The sequence below is a fragment of the Trichechus manatus genome, unplaced genomic scaffold, assembly GCF_000243295.1.
Source record: "Trichechus manatus latirostris isolate Lorelei unplaced genomic scaffold, TriManLat1.0 scaffold00049, whole genome shotgun sequence".
NCBI classification, from domain to species: Eukaryota; Metazoa; Chordata; class Mammalia; order Sirenia; family Trichechidae; genus Trichechus; species Trichechus manatus.
In genome coordinates, this window is record NW_004443985.1 from 16,368,803 (window position 1) to 16,383,723 (window position 14,921).

The window sequence follows — 14,921 nt, forward strand, 5'->3', positions numbered from 1 at the left end:
TCCTTCAAAGCCAGGCTTCCAATGTGTGTTTCCAAAGTAATTTCCTTCTTGCCACCCCTCCTCACTCCCCATGTGACATGCTTTCAGAGGACCCCGTTAATTCTTCTTCACACCTGCCTCACAACTGCAATTAAATAGAGAGTTGGTGTTGACCCTCAGTTTTTTCCTCTAGAATGGGGCATCAATCATGACTGATCTGCTCATTACTCAAGTCCCCTCCCTCCCCATGCCTAGCACAGGTGCTCTGCATACAGTAAGCATTCAGTGGTTTCCCAATGGGGATATTAACAACACCTTCATTACAAGGTTATTTTGAGGATTAAATTGAACAGTCCACATAAAGCCCGGGGCCTGAAATCTGACCAGCACTCAATACATATTAGTTGTTATTATTAATATTAATTATATATAAGTGAATAAATAAGGGCAATTAGGCAATATTTATCAAAAGTGTTCAAAAAGTGGATACAATTTGACACAGCTCCACTCGTAGACATTTACTGTAAAGAAATGAGCGCTATAGAGAATATTTATAAACAAGCATATTCAATCTATGATTATTTTTAAAAAACAAGGAATTCTGGTGATAGAGGATTAGTTAAATCAACTACAAAACATACGAGATGAAGGAATATACAGACACTGAAAATCATGTTCTTAATGAATCCAGGCATTCCTGCAGCAATCCACAATTTAATAATTTAAAGAGGCTATCACAAGATACTAGTTTTTTGCACTTATAGACTGCCACTGGTTTTACACATGATCCCAGATGAGAAATCAGCACCAAGTGCAGGGAGACAAAATATACCAGCATAGCAATAAACAGCTACTGCACTTTAAAGAAAATACCATTTTTATCAACAGCCCTGTGCTGTATTTGACTTTTTTTCTTTTATCAAATGCACTTTTCCCCTGTCACATCAAAGGGTTTCTGTATAAGAAAGAGTCAATCAGTAAGAAAAGTGAAGCCTTTTTTAACATTTGAATCATTTGTCAACTTCAAGTAAAAATAATCCTGGAAAGTGGCAGGATGACTCATAATTCAACAAGTTTAGAAGTTCATTCACTTATTTCATGATGCTTTAAAATTATGATATTGCTTCTTATACCATGAGATTGTTTTAGAAGAAGCAGAGCAAGACACACAAAAACACTAAAGAAAAAAACGATTCTGAGACAAAATGACAATTCCTATTTGGAGGCGTGCATCATCAGATGTGTAGCCATCCCACACCGTCACTTCAAGACTCTCCCCTCCCTTTCCCAAACACACACACGCAGTGGTATCATTTTAAGGCCTGTCAGAATGCAAGTTCCAGGAACTCAAGGTCTATGCCTTCCTTCGTTATTGCTAGCACCTTCACTTTTGAGTGTCTAATGCCTTCTAAGCACAGGGAATCCCCACTGCCATCCAGTCGATTCTGACTCATAGCGACCCTATAGAATAAATAAGATAAAGTCTGTCCCCTCACATTGCTCACAGGCTAGAGGAGATGCACGCAGATCCAACCAGGGGCAGTCTGTTAACAAACGGGGTATAAATTCAATTGTCAGGAGGAATTCAAAAAACCCTAGACAATTATTATTCTTAGTTCAGGACCTGTGATCAAAAACCAGATTTTCCTGAGAAAAACTATTGCACATCTAGGAGAAGCTGTTAACTGAATTCCCGACACAGTTATTAAGCATTGTAACATAGTAAAAAGTAACCACACAAATGAGAGCTGACAGGGGAGATTTCTGACTCAGGGAGCTAGAAATACCAGAAGCCAGTAATGACCTGCTGGCTCAAACTATTTCCCTCGTATTTCTTTTGCCAGGGCTTAGAGACTTAAGGCTGCAGACACACTCAGCTGGGTACCAGAATGAGAACTCATCCTCTCTGCATATATGCGTGTACTCTATGGTTCCTGAGGGCCAGAGGATGTGAACCAATAATGTGGCTAAGAGTCCCACCGACGGGACTCTCCTAGAGTGGACTGCAAGAACAACAAGAGACAAGCTCGGCAGAACCCTGTCTGCACAAATACTCCATCCCAGCTCATGCTCTGCACCCAACCACAGAGCAGTGAACTGAGAGTGGTATCAGGAGTGGAGGGTTCCTGAACCTCACCCTGGATGACGAAGACCCACTAGATACAAGGAGCAAAATCATCGACTGGAAGAAGTGGTAGAAAGGAAAGGAGTCTTGAACACGAACAGAGTCAAGGGCCAAGAGGTAGGGACCTACTGGTCTACTGCTGCTGAGGTAGGAGCTGGAGAGTCAATGCATGGGTCACTCAGGGCCTGCACCAAGGCAGGGCATTTCTGTGGTCCCCCCAGTTATACAGATGAGGCTCCAACTCAATACTTTCAAGGGACTGTGATTCCTAGTGTTACAGTGACCCCTATTTCTTGATTCTTGGCCCCTAGGGCTGGTTAGGGGCAGAGAAAGCATGCTATTCACCTAAAAATGGAGTAAAGATTTTTCCCCTCCTTTTCTACTAAGGCCCTTCACCACATGGAAACCCTGGTGGCACAGCAGTTAAGAGTTCCACTGCTACCAAAAAGGTCGGCAGTTCAAATCCACCAGTGCTCCTTGGAAATCCTATGGAGCAGTTCTACTCTGTCCGATAGGGTCGCTATGAGTCGGAATCGACTCAATGACAACAGTTTGGTTTGGCTGGTTTTCTTCACCACATTAGCCAGCACATCATTTTCCTTCCTCCATGATTTCTCTGTAGGAGTCCCTGGGTAGCACAAATGCTTAAGCACTGGACTATTAACTGAAAGGCTGCAGTTCAAACTCAGAGGTACCCTGGAAGACAGGCCTGGCAATCTGCTTCCAAAAGTCACAGCCTTGAAAACTCTATGGAGCATTTCTACTCTGCACACATGGGGTCGCCATGAGTCGGAACTTGGAATTGACTCGACTGCAAGTAACAACCATTTCTCTCGACTACTGCTTCCACTGCCACTAGCTTTCTACGTACGAAAAGCGCTAGTGCCCAGTACAAGACATGAACATCAACATTTTCTTTTTCTTCCTAGTTTGGACATTAATTCTGATTTTTATTTCCACTCAGTCAGAAGTCAGGAGCAAAGGTTAGACGTCCTAGGTATGCATTCTAGCTCCATCTCCCAGAATATATTAAATTTTGACAAGTTATTTAAAACTCCCTCTAAACGTCATTTTCTCATCTGCAAAAGAGAGATAACAGTAGTATCTAAATCAAATGGCTGATGTAAGGATTAAATAAGATCATGTGCCTGGCTCATGATAAACATTTGATAAATGTTCACTACTATTATTTAAATTACCATCATCATTATGATAATGATGATTATTAGTCATCTCAAATACTCTGTGGCATGAGATGGAGTTCAAGAAAACTGTAGTCTGGGTCATCCAATCTAGAAGTTTCTAAGAAAAACAGGGAGGTTTAGGCCTACCTACTCTAGAGCCACCACTGACCTATGCTGTCTTACCAAAATTTTAAAACACCAGAAGGGTTAAGAACACTATAGTTTTGGGTAGCTTTTTACATAATCTTACCCTGAGATCAAGAAATAAGCTATCTATGAACGAAGCTCTGTAATATCAGTATAAAGTCAAGGCTTTTCATGTTCCTTTAAGCCCTGGTAGCACAGTGGTTAAGAGCTCAGCTGCTAACCAAAAGGTCTGCAGTTCAAATCCAACAGCTGCTCCTTGGAAACTCTATGAAGCAGTTCTACTCTGCCCTATCGGGTTGCTATGAGTTGGAATCGACTGGACAGCAATGGGTCTGTATTTTTTTGTTGTCTTTAGCAAAGTATTTTTAAAAATCAAAACAACTGAAATGGTCTTTTGATAAAGTAATTATGCTTCTTAAAATTACGCAGGGCTGTGTTGTAACTATCCTCTTTTTTTTTTTTTTTAATAAACACCCAACAAATCATTGAGGAGCCCTGGTGAGTGCAGTGGTTAAAGCACTCAACTGCAAACCGAAATGTTGGCCGTTCGAACCCACCAGTTGCTCCGTGAGAGAAAGATGCAGCAGTCTGCTTCCGTAAAGATTACAGCCTTGAAAACCCAATGGGGCAGTTCTACTGTGTCCTACCGGGTCACTATGAGTCAAAACCGACTTGAAGGCAACAGGTTTTAACAAATCATTACAGCTCTTCAGTGAAAGCCTCTCCCCGCCCCCCGCCGTAATAAAAGGAAAGATAAGCATCCTGCACTGTGTTAGCAACATGACCCTATAATCATGTTCCAAAAAGAGACTCAAGCAGCAGCTGAATCTGTTAGCCTATTACTGTCAGAACAAATAAGTATCAGTTATGCCAGAGCCAAAACCATTGTTAGTGGCAGATTTAACTCTTCAGAAATTCTATTCAACAAATTAACTTATTTAATAACTTAAGGAAGTTCAGCCCAAACATACAAAAGGCCTTTGTGTAAAAACAGTTACACAGAGTGTCTTTATATATGACTCTCATATATAAACATGAGACTTAACAAACTAATACCTGAGAAAAAGATTTAAATAAGTAAGAGACAGAAACCCAAGGTTCTTTGCTCACCTAACTCAATTAGGTTTCAAATTCCCCAGGAGTCCCAATGGATCAAGTTCACTAAGTGTAGTTAACTTTGTGCTGTATCCCAACCTCATGTTCTTGATAAACCAAGAAGACACCTCCTCTAGAAGTACATCTGTTCTGTAACATAAACTTCACACCTGCTTTTACTCACTAGAAAGAAATTACTTTCCTCTGTAATTGTGGAAAAAACAAGCTAGCACAATTCCAAACGAGCTTTTTGCCTCCTGAAGCTAAAGGCTTTATACACTGAAATTTAAAAATACAGTAAGCATTATACCCATCTCAGTGGTTTGTCTTAACTTCCACATAGACAAAGGAGCCCTGATAGCACAATAGTTAAGTGCTTGGCTGCTAACTAAAAGGTTGACGATTTGAACTCACCCAGCTGCTCTGCGGGGGAAAGACCTGGCAATCTACTTCCGTAAAAATTACAGCCAAGAAAACCCTATGCGGCAGTTCTTCTGTCACATGGAGTCGCTATGATTCTGATTTTGAGTCGAAATCAACTCTACAGCACCCTCTCAAAAAGAAAAACCAAAGATAAAAATTTTTCCAGTACCAACGCATTCCCAATGATCTTGCATCTCTAACACAGAATATCATACTTTTAAAGTCACAGTCAATGGTAATTCCTCCTAAGGTTTTTAAAGGATTCCACCATGTCCTTACACTGTTTACTAAATGCCAAATACTGAATTCCATTATAGAGATTTACTACATGTGAGATATCTTTTGTTCCCCAAAAAAATACATTTTTGCACATAATGACATTAAAGAACTCTGATTATATCATTTTCATAACCTACATTTTATGTCTTCTGATGTTTTCCTATGTATGCTTTTTATTAAAACTACACTATGAAATATCCTCCTCGACCAACTGAAAAGAATTCAAGTATAATTTGGCAGAGGTCAATAATTTACAGCTGTTTTTCAATTCTAAAAGAAGTATAGAACTGAGAACATATAATAAAAGGATTAGATGATACTGTTTTAATTATATGATATACCAATTATGTATATCATGTTTATAATGACTCATCAAACACAAAAGGGCTAATATCTTAGAAATTCCATAAGTCAGGTGCTTTCAATGACACACAGATCAGTAATTTTTAACCCAACAATGTTATACATATATCTTGGACTCCGGTGTGAGGAATTAACAAGGAGGATAGATTTAACCCTAAGGTATTATTTTAAAGTCACAAAAAAATAATAATCTATTATCTTAAAATCACACACAAAACTGGATCCTTGGTGACGCAGTGGCTTAAGAGCTCGGCCGCTAATCAAAAGGTCCACAGTTCAAATCCACCAGCTGCTCCTTGGAAAGCCTATGGGGCAGTTCTACTCTGTCCTATAGGGTCGCTATGCATTGGAATCAACTCCACGGCAACGGGTTTCGTTTGGTGTTTAACCTTAGTTTAGACACACACACTTGGGAGTTAAAAAAAAAACAAGAACTTATGCCTGGGTCTCACCCCCAGAGATTGATTCAACCAATGACACAAATCAATCTGTGTATAAATTTTTTAATGAACAACTAATTTGTGCTGTAAACTTTCACCTAAAACACAATAAAAATTTTTTTTTAAAAAATCACACACAAAAAAGGATATTTTGTGAGTAAAGAGACTCTCGGGCAAATATCACATTTAATGAAATTAAATTGGAATTTGCGGTCTATTGATCTAATTCCATATATTTTCCAGTCCATAGCCCTTGTCCACACTTTACAGCAGAGAAAGGTAAGCAAAATTAGTAAATTTCACTTTTTTTCCTAAATTGGGAGAAGTCTCTAGAGCTCATAGATACATCAAATCTTCCAAAGAAATTTTTCATTTCAGCAATTAGGGCTCCATCAATCTCTTCAAACAGGTTGACTCATCCAAACAATTTCTACAGGGTATACATGATGTAAGGTAATTTTTCTGTATGTTACATATACATATGTAATATATGCTTTGGTTCCTAAGTTCTCCTCAGAGAAAAATGTTGATCGATTTTTTCATAAGAAGTAAAACAGTAACAAACAATACAATGTTTTCACTAGATATTTAGAGAAAAAGGGAAAAAACTTAGTCTCTTGTAAAACCATGCCCAAAAGATAATTTAAATATGACTTTTAAAAAACAAACAGAGCCACCCTTGAGATAATACCCCGTTTGTACACACACAAATTAGAAGGATCACCAAGGAAATAGGGACCCCATCAGACATGGAGAGGCTATCCTGTTTATTTCAGAGGGGAGGAGATGGCCCTTCAGTGCTCTCCCCTAGAGGTGCTAGCTGGTAACATTCACATCCCCGTTCCCTACATTTTCCACAATCTAAAGTGATTTTTTTGACTTTTCCACTGCAATGTTCATTTACAAAACCAGGTCTCATGTATACAAGACTAAATGGGCACATCAGCCCAAAAGCAAAGACGAGAAGGCAGGAAGGGACAGGAAAACTGGACGAATGGCAATGGGGAACCCAGGGTGGAGAAGGGGAGAGTGTTGACACATCGCAGGGTTGGCAACCAATGTCACAAAACAATTTGTGTATTGTTTAATGAGAAACTAATTTGCTCTGTAAACTTTCACCTAAAGTACAATTTAAAAAAAAAAAGTGAGAGAGAAAAAACAAAACAAAAGCCAGGTCTCACCTGTATAAAAATGATCACCTTAAAGGAATAAACTGCCAAAGATTTTCTGCTACTTAACAAAAGGTCTTTTATTTCAAGCAAATCAAAACTTCATGACAAATAGCTTCTCCTTTCTTGAAGTTAGTTCCATTTTATAACTACGCAAAGAAACATATTTATCATCATCAACATGATTTAATATTTGGTAGACAGCTCTTTTTACTGTTGTTATTAATGAAACCGATACGGAAAGGCAAACTATTTAAATCAACCCATTCAAAAGCAGTACATTAAGGTGACTGTTTTCAACTAAAGTTGGTTGATATAAAAACATTGGTTTTTCTTCTTTTTACTATCACTACTAACCCCACTTACATTCAAATCATCCCCAGCACAATGATTCACCCACTGTCCTATCATTCTACTCTCAACCGTTGGAGACTTTTCTCCTTTCTTCTCCTACTAAAAACATCTACTGGTCACCATCTTTGCCCCTCTTGTGAGGCAACTACTATTTTACCAAATGCCTTGCTCTTGCCTTTCTCATCAAGTGTAAGTTTTTGGGCTTATCTTCAGTATGCTTGCTCAATTACATGCTCTAATGCTGCATGTGCATGCAGCTGCCATTCCATCCTGCTAGATTTCCAATGCCATCCCACTGCTAGGCTTAGCCTCCATTATCAGTATAATTAACTCACACTTTACAGAGCAATCACACAGTTTTATATACTGTTGTCTGTTCTCATTAACCTTTTCTTTTTAAATCCATTTCTAACACTCTCCAAGAGAAGATTTTTTTTTTTAATTTACTTCAGGTGAAGGCTTACAGAACAAATAGTTTCTCATGAAACAGTAGTACACATATTGTTTTATGATATTGGTTAACAACCCCACAACAAGTCAACCCTCTAACTTCTCAACCTTTTTTTTTTTTTTGGTGAAAATACACATAGCCACAGATACACCATTTCAAAAATTTCTACATGCACAGTTCAGTGACACTGACCATGCTCTTCCAGTTGTGCTGCTATTCTCACTCAAGATGAAGGCTTACAGAACAAAATAGTTTCTCATTTAACAGTTACTACACATGCTGCCCTATGACAATGGTAAACAATCTCACAACACATCAACAATATCCTTACTCAACCCTGGGTTCCCTATCACCAGCTTCCTTGTCCCCTTCTGCCTTCTGGCCCTTGTCACTGTACTACTGTATAGAAGAGATTTTTTTAAATAATTGCTGAACAGATGAAAGAGGTAGATCTAAATGGAAAAAAAAAAAAGGAAAAATATAGAACATGAGGAATTACACCAATAAGATTTCTTAAACTTCTGATTATTAATTTCATAATACTAGAGGACAAAGAAAGGTAAAACAAATGTTAGCTTGGGTACTATAAATTTTTCACAATACCGTTATTTTCTCCCAATGGAAAAAAAGAGATAAGTGTGATACTGACACGTAAGGGACTAGATTTTAGGTTATGTTCTGGTTTAAAATGTACCATGAATCAAAAACAGTAAACAGCCAGAGGAAAGCCCTAATATATTAAACTTGTCTTCCCTTAAGCAAGATAAAGCAGTAGAGCTAACAGTAATCAGACCTCCACTCCTGATACTGGCCCTTAGACAGAAATAGAAAAGCAAAAGCTTAACTCCTAGTTTAAGGAGCTAGTGAACAAGCTCCTTGGAGGCAAGGAAGTAGTGAAGGGCTGGTTCTACTCTGATGGACAGGAGTTGCCTGGGGGCAGATCACCAAAAAAGATCTTAACCTGAGCCAGGTGCTATTGCATACATACACATATTACACACATACCATTTAGATGACAACATGAGACGCTAACATTACAGTTCTAGCTTGGCCTCTCCTGAAAGATGAGGACCGCACAGAGGAACCATTGTTCAGAAGGAGTCATTAACACAGCTTCTCCCATAAGCCACACCCATTCAACAGGAAAGAACACATGGTCTATAAAAGCACCCTGGAGTTCTTAGGTAGTGCAGAGGCTTAAAGAGCTCAGCTGCTAACCTAAAGGTTGGAAGTTCAAGTCCCCTTCGAGGCACCTAGGAAGAAAGGCCTAGCGATCTACTTCCAAAAAAATAGCCGAAAACCCTACAGAGCACAGTTCTACTCTGACACATGAGTCAAAATTAATTCCACAGCATCTGTTGGTTAAAAGCATCCTATCCTCAAGACCTGAGGTAGGAAAATGGAGAAACAAGTAAGTTGGTTCTGCTTCCTTCTTGTTCACAACACATAAATAAGTAGGTTTCTATTCTTTTTTAACTGCCTGATGTTCCCTCAAAACATGAAGGTGGGGTAGGAACAACTGAAATAGACTACATTATTATTCAAGCTAGACCAGATGCCTCATCACAACCTCTGGTGGGAGTTAGGGGAGCATGAGAAGATGGAAATGGACAGTTAAGGGAGAAAGTGATTGTGTGTGTATATTAGATACAGCTTCAAAGTGAACAATAAAAAGAAAAAATCAAATAAATGAAGCCATGCTACTGACCTAATTTACTATTAATTACGAAAAATTCATATACTGTAATAATTTCAAAGGAATTTTATTCACTGCTTTCAAAGAAACAGACATAACCTCAACAAATCACACTTTCTAGCCTTTTAAAATTTTTAACTAAGAATTAAAATGCTCTTAGTTAAATAACATACCTTTTAGGAATATAAGTTTGAATTAACGTACTGTTTTGTTTTACTTTTTTTAATCAAAGATTAAAACAAAAGTTTCTTTAGTTTATATAATCAATAAAAATCTTGTAATTATATATATGTATATTCATATCACTTTCTATATAGATATCTTTCTTGTTGTGGAATATTCTGTGAAATAAAGCACTAATAAAAACAGTTCTATAAATCCCCGAGTATTCGATATGACAGGGTAATGCCAATATTTTATGTAGATGTACAAATATGATAACTGAAAGAAACAATTATCATCTAAATGAGAAATAACATGCTGAGACTATAAACACAATCCTGTTAATTTCACTAAGGCTTTCCCATAACATACTGAAAACATGTGCATCCTAAAAAACTGCGTAATCAGAACTTTATGAGGATAAAAGAACATTAGGTAGTTGTGGCTTACATGCCAGCTTTATTTCTAAAGTGCAGGCAAACAGACTGTCACCCTGCTTTGACTTTTTCTATATCCTTATTCTCAATTCCCTTTAGCTGCCTGACTAAATCCCTGAATTTTTGCTTTCTGTTTATATAGCATACCATTAATAGCAAACTTCTACCTTTTATCTCTCTTTTAAATTGTGCCGTTTTAAAGTTAAGTAAAAGTTACCCCTTAAACTGCCCTTAGCTGTATTACAACAAATTGTTCTTAAATATGTTGAAGATGACCAAGTTATATGATATCATAAACCACCTAGGCAGAACTGGCTTTTCCTTTTCATGACCATATTTCTTTTAAACGTGGTCGTATGTTTGCTGACATATCCTGAAACATCAGAAAAAATGCCTTAAGGAAACAAAGTCCCCAAATCCCTTTAAGATTATATAACTACCTTGAAAATAATATATCTACAACCTTCCATTCCAGCTTGCTCTTTCCCCGCTACCATCCTCTCTTCTAATTTCTCCTCATCCTTCAAAACCCAGCTCACATATGGCCTCCTAGAGCTAATCTTTCTTGTTCACTCCTTTCCACCTCCTACTGGCCCAGCCAGGATCAAACATCCCCCTATATAATCCCCTAAGATCCTATGATTTCCTTTAGGACAGCACAATGTCTTGAATCATGCAAATACACATTATAATTCAGTAGATAAATCTTCATATAAATTTAAGCCAGTACACTGGATTTTAGTTAATTATCGGTCTCCACGCTAGACCACATGTTCCTTGAGAGCAGAGACTATTTCATTTCTGTATCCCTAGTCACTTGCACAAATAACAGAACAGCTTCTCAAACACTGGGTACTGACTCTCCTATCACTGCCCCACAAACACCTACCTACATCTCCAGAAACACAGGCAACCTATGTTCCCTAAATCTAGCATTAACACACACACACCCCACTCCTTGCCTTTGCGCATGCTTTTCTCTTTATGTGGAATCTCATTTGTCTTCCTTACTTCCTGCATCCTGCCGCTTCTCTCAAAGCCCCCACCTGAGAAAATACTACGTATTTCACAACCTTTTACTAATCTTCCAGGCTCAGTAACTTGTCACAACCTCTGAAGACTCTTCCAGCATCCCTCAGTCAAAACCACCTCTATTCCCCATGCTTTCAAATCATTCTTGGTGTAAACATCAGCTGGAGTATTTAATAAAGTGTGACTGGTATTCAGGTCTAATTAGATACAAAGATATGAGTCTCTTCAACTAACACAGTGCTCCCTTGGAGCACAGACCAAGTCATTCATCTTCATTCATTCCCACCCCCAGATACCTGCTCGTAAGACTTTATAAGCACTCTATAAATTTATTGTATCCCTAGCCAGCTATTCTGTAGCCTAACAGTATAGAATGTAAACTAACGGTTGTACCATCAGAAAGTGAATAAAACGAACAGCATCTCATGGACATTTTTAAGTTAATACACGTTTTTCAGTGCCTTTAAAAACCTAGTTTATGAAACACTGAAACATTGATTTTAAGGTTCATCTGGCTATATAAAAACCCAGTATGTAGAAAACTATATTTTGAGATTCTTCCCAGAGTATCTGTTTATGGCTGTCTCATGTCAATAGCATATTTCTTTTTATTGTAGTTCTATCACACTAGACTGGCAGTTCTTTGAGAACAAGAACTCGATCTTCTTAAAACACATAAATCTTTATCTAAATTTTAAAACTGACAGAACACCATTTTAGAGAGGTTAGAAGAGAGAGAGATCACCTAGAACTTCATTATTCTACTATGAGGACTATAAGTTTTCTTTTCAAGTTTATTTTCGTATTTATATTGTATAAACTTATAATCATAGATTACATATAATTTAGCCTATCCCTATTGATATGTATCTTTTCATATCACTACACAGTTTGACCAATTATTTTTATTGGATACACAATCACCTAATGAATAGGTTAACTATAATTTATTTAGCTATTTTCCTTAGCATAGTATTGTTTACTCCCACACTTTCATTATTACAATAGTCCATATTTCAAATTATTTTCCATAGGTCCCTTAGGGAGCCCTGGCAGAACAATGGTTAAGCACTCAGCTGCTAACCAGAAGGTCGGTGGTTCGAACATACCAGCTGCTCCTCGGGAGAAAGACGCGGCAGTCTGCGTCCATAAAGATTACAGCCTTGGAAACCCAATGGGGCATTTCTACTCTGTCCAATAAGGTCACTATGAGATGGAATTGACTCAACAGCAACGGGTTTGGTTTTTGGATTGAGGGTCTCTTACACTGAGTTACTGAATTTAAAATTGTGAAGAAACATTTTTATTGCTACTGAAGCACAGTGTCAACATGCTTTCAATTAGAGTTGCATCTTTCACAGACTTCCAGCAACAGGAGTTTCAGCAGTACTGTGCATGATTCCTTCTTGTTTTAAGTCACATTTCCTAGATATACTAGCAAGGCTGAACATGTCCCATATGGTTGTTTACTAACCATATTTTCTCTTTTGTGAACAGTGTTTGTGTACTACGCCCATTTACCTAGTGTAGTCACTGTGGTTTGGTTTTCGTACCAGTTTGTCATCCTCTGCCTGGCTCACTTACTGCAAATGTATTTTTCTCACTTTGTTACTGGCCCCTTTTGGAGTATCTTTTCTTCCCACTCCTACACACTCTTAAAAGCATTTCAGCTTGCAACTTTATCTAGTCAAGTTTGATGTCTCTTTCTTTATAATTTCTTCTATCATTTATAGTAGTCATCCCCAAAATTTAGTTTCTCCTAGTTCTATTTTTCTTTTCACATTTAACCCTTTAGCCCATAAGTAAGGAATACGTTATTTCTGAATGCCCCTTCCAAGAACCTATTTTAATACCTTCCATACGTTAAGTATTCAATAAAAGTTTCTTAAATATTCTTAATTAAGAGATGAAATTTAGAAAGTACTACTCATTATTGTAAGCTTACTAGTCTTTTTACAGGTTATTTAATCAATTTAGATACAAAAGTAAAATACACTGTATAATGAATGACAAGATAATGCTGCAGGGTTTGTTTTTTCCCCCTCTCTATTGTGGGAATATGAATCATATGGTTTAAGAAAATCTGTTTTTGCTGGCAAACCAAATTTTAATGTCTGTGGTTAAGTCATACAAATTCTTTTTCACATACACAGCCTGCAGAGTAGCAAGCTGGATAATGGTATGCTATTCATTTTTCTAAATCATATTCCTTAGATCTCTGTTACACACAAAAGTGTTCTGTACCTGTGCAGTGAAGAACTATTGAATAATTTATTACAGCTCATACCATTACTTACACTGCTATATAATAATTCAGGGAAGCAATCACTTTTATTATAATGGCACCTTGGTAGTATTTTAGTCAGCCATCAACTCTCCAAGAGGGGGAAAATATATATATATATATATACACACACACACACAAACACACACACATATATGTACAGTTTATAGATTTAAACAACCAAGGAATTGCCTAGTGAAGAGCATACAGCTTTATTCCTCTTTTCCAGCTTGAGTAACTACAGTTTCATTTTGTTGCAGGGAAACAGTCAATTAGGCCAAAAAGCCAACTACAATCAAAAACATAATACATGTGCCCCTTTGGGTGACAGTACATTTATGTAGAAGACCTGCTAATGTAATTTGCATTTGAAAACCTGTTAACAATATTGTTAAAATGACAACCGTGGAAATTAGGTTAACAGCACTGGCTTTATTTTCTTTTAACGGCTATAGCTTTTACATAAAATGTCTCAGTATGTCAAATAATAGCTAATAACCCTACTCTATGTATTTTGGAAGAGTTGTATCTCTTAACACATAAACAGACCAAAGAGATGATTGAGATTTAATAATCTTTTCTGTTTACCTAAAAAACAAAGAAGGAAGGCGTAGGAAAACTGTTTTCATACATAGTTTATGTAGTTTGAATATGCTATTCTAAATAAACCAAAAAAAGAAGAAAACCCACTGCCATCAAGTCAATTTCAACTCATAGAAGCCCTATTAATACAGAGTAGAACTGCCCCCATAGAGTTTCCAACGATGTAATCTTTAAAGAAGCAGACTGCCACATCTTTCTCCTGTGAAGTCGCTGGTTGTTTCCAACCACTGACCTTTCGGTTAGCAGCCAAGCGCTTTAACCACTGCACCGCCAGGGCCGCTTTTAAGGAAGATAAGCTCCTTTAATGAGAAATAAATGTAGTAGGTACACGGTCTGCATGAAAACATTAACTACTCTTAACTTTTCAAGACTGAGTCTTTTAAAATTACAGAATCTGCTTTTAAACTTTGATAAAATTGAGAAATAGGATGATGATTTAAATATAAAGGTATGATTTATAGCCCAACCATCGCCAACAAGGATCTTGGTGACTTATAACAAGAGACTCTTCACATTTAGACCACTAACATAGAAAGTGAAAAGCAAATCCAGAAAAAAATAGCTCTTTATCTTTCAGGGGGTCTTTGAGAATCTGATCAAAGCCAAAGATACTTCCCCAGATACTCACCTGCACGCAAACAATCTTACATATCTTTTCAGAGGGGTTCATGAACCCCCTGAAGCCAATACGCAGACCA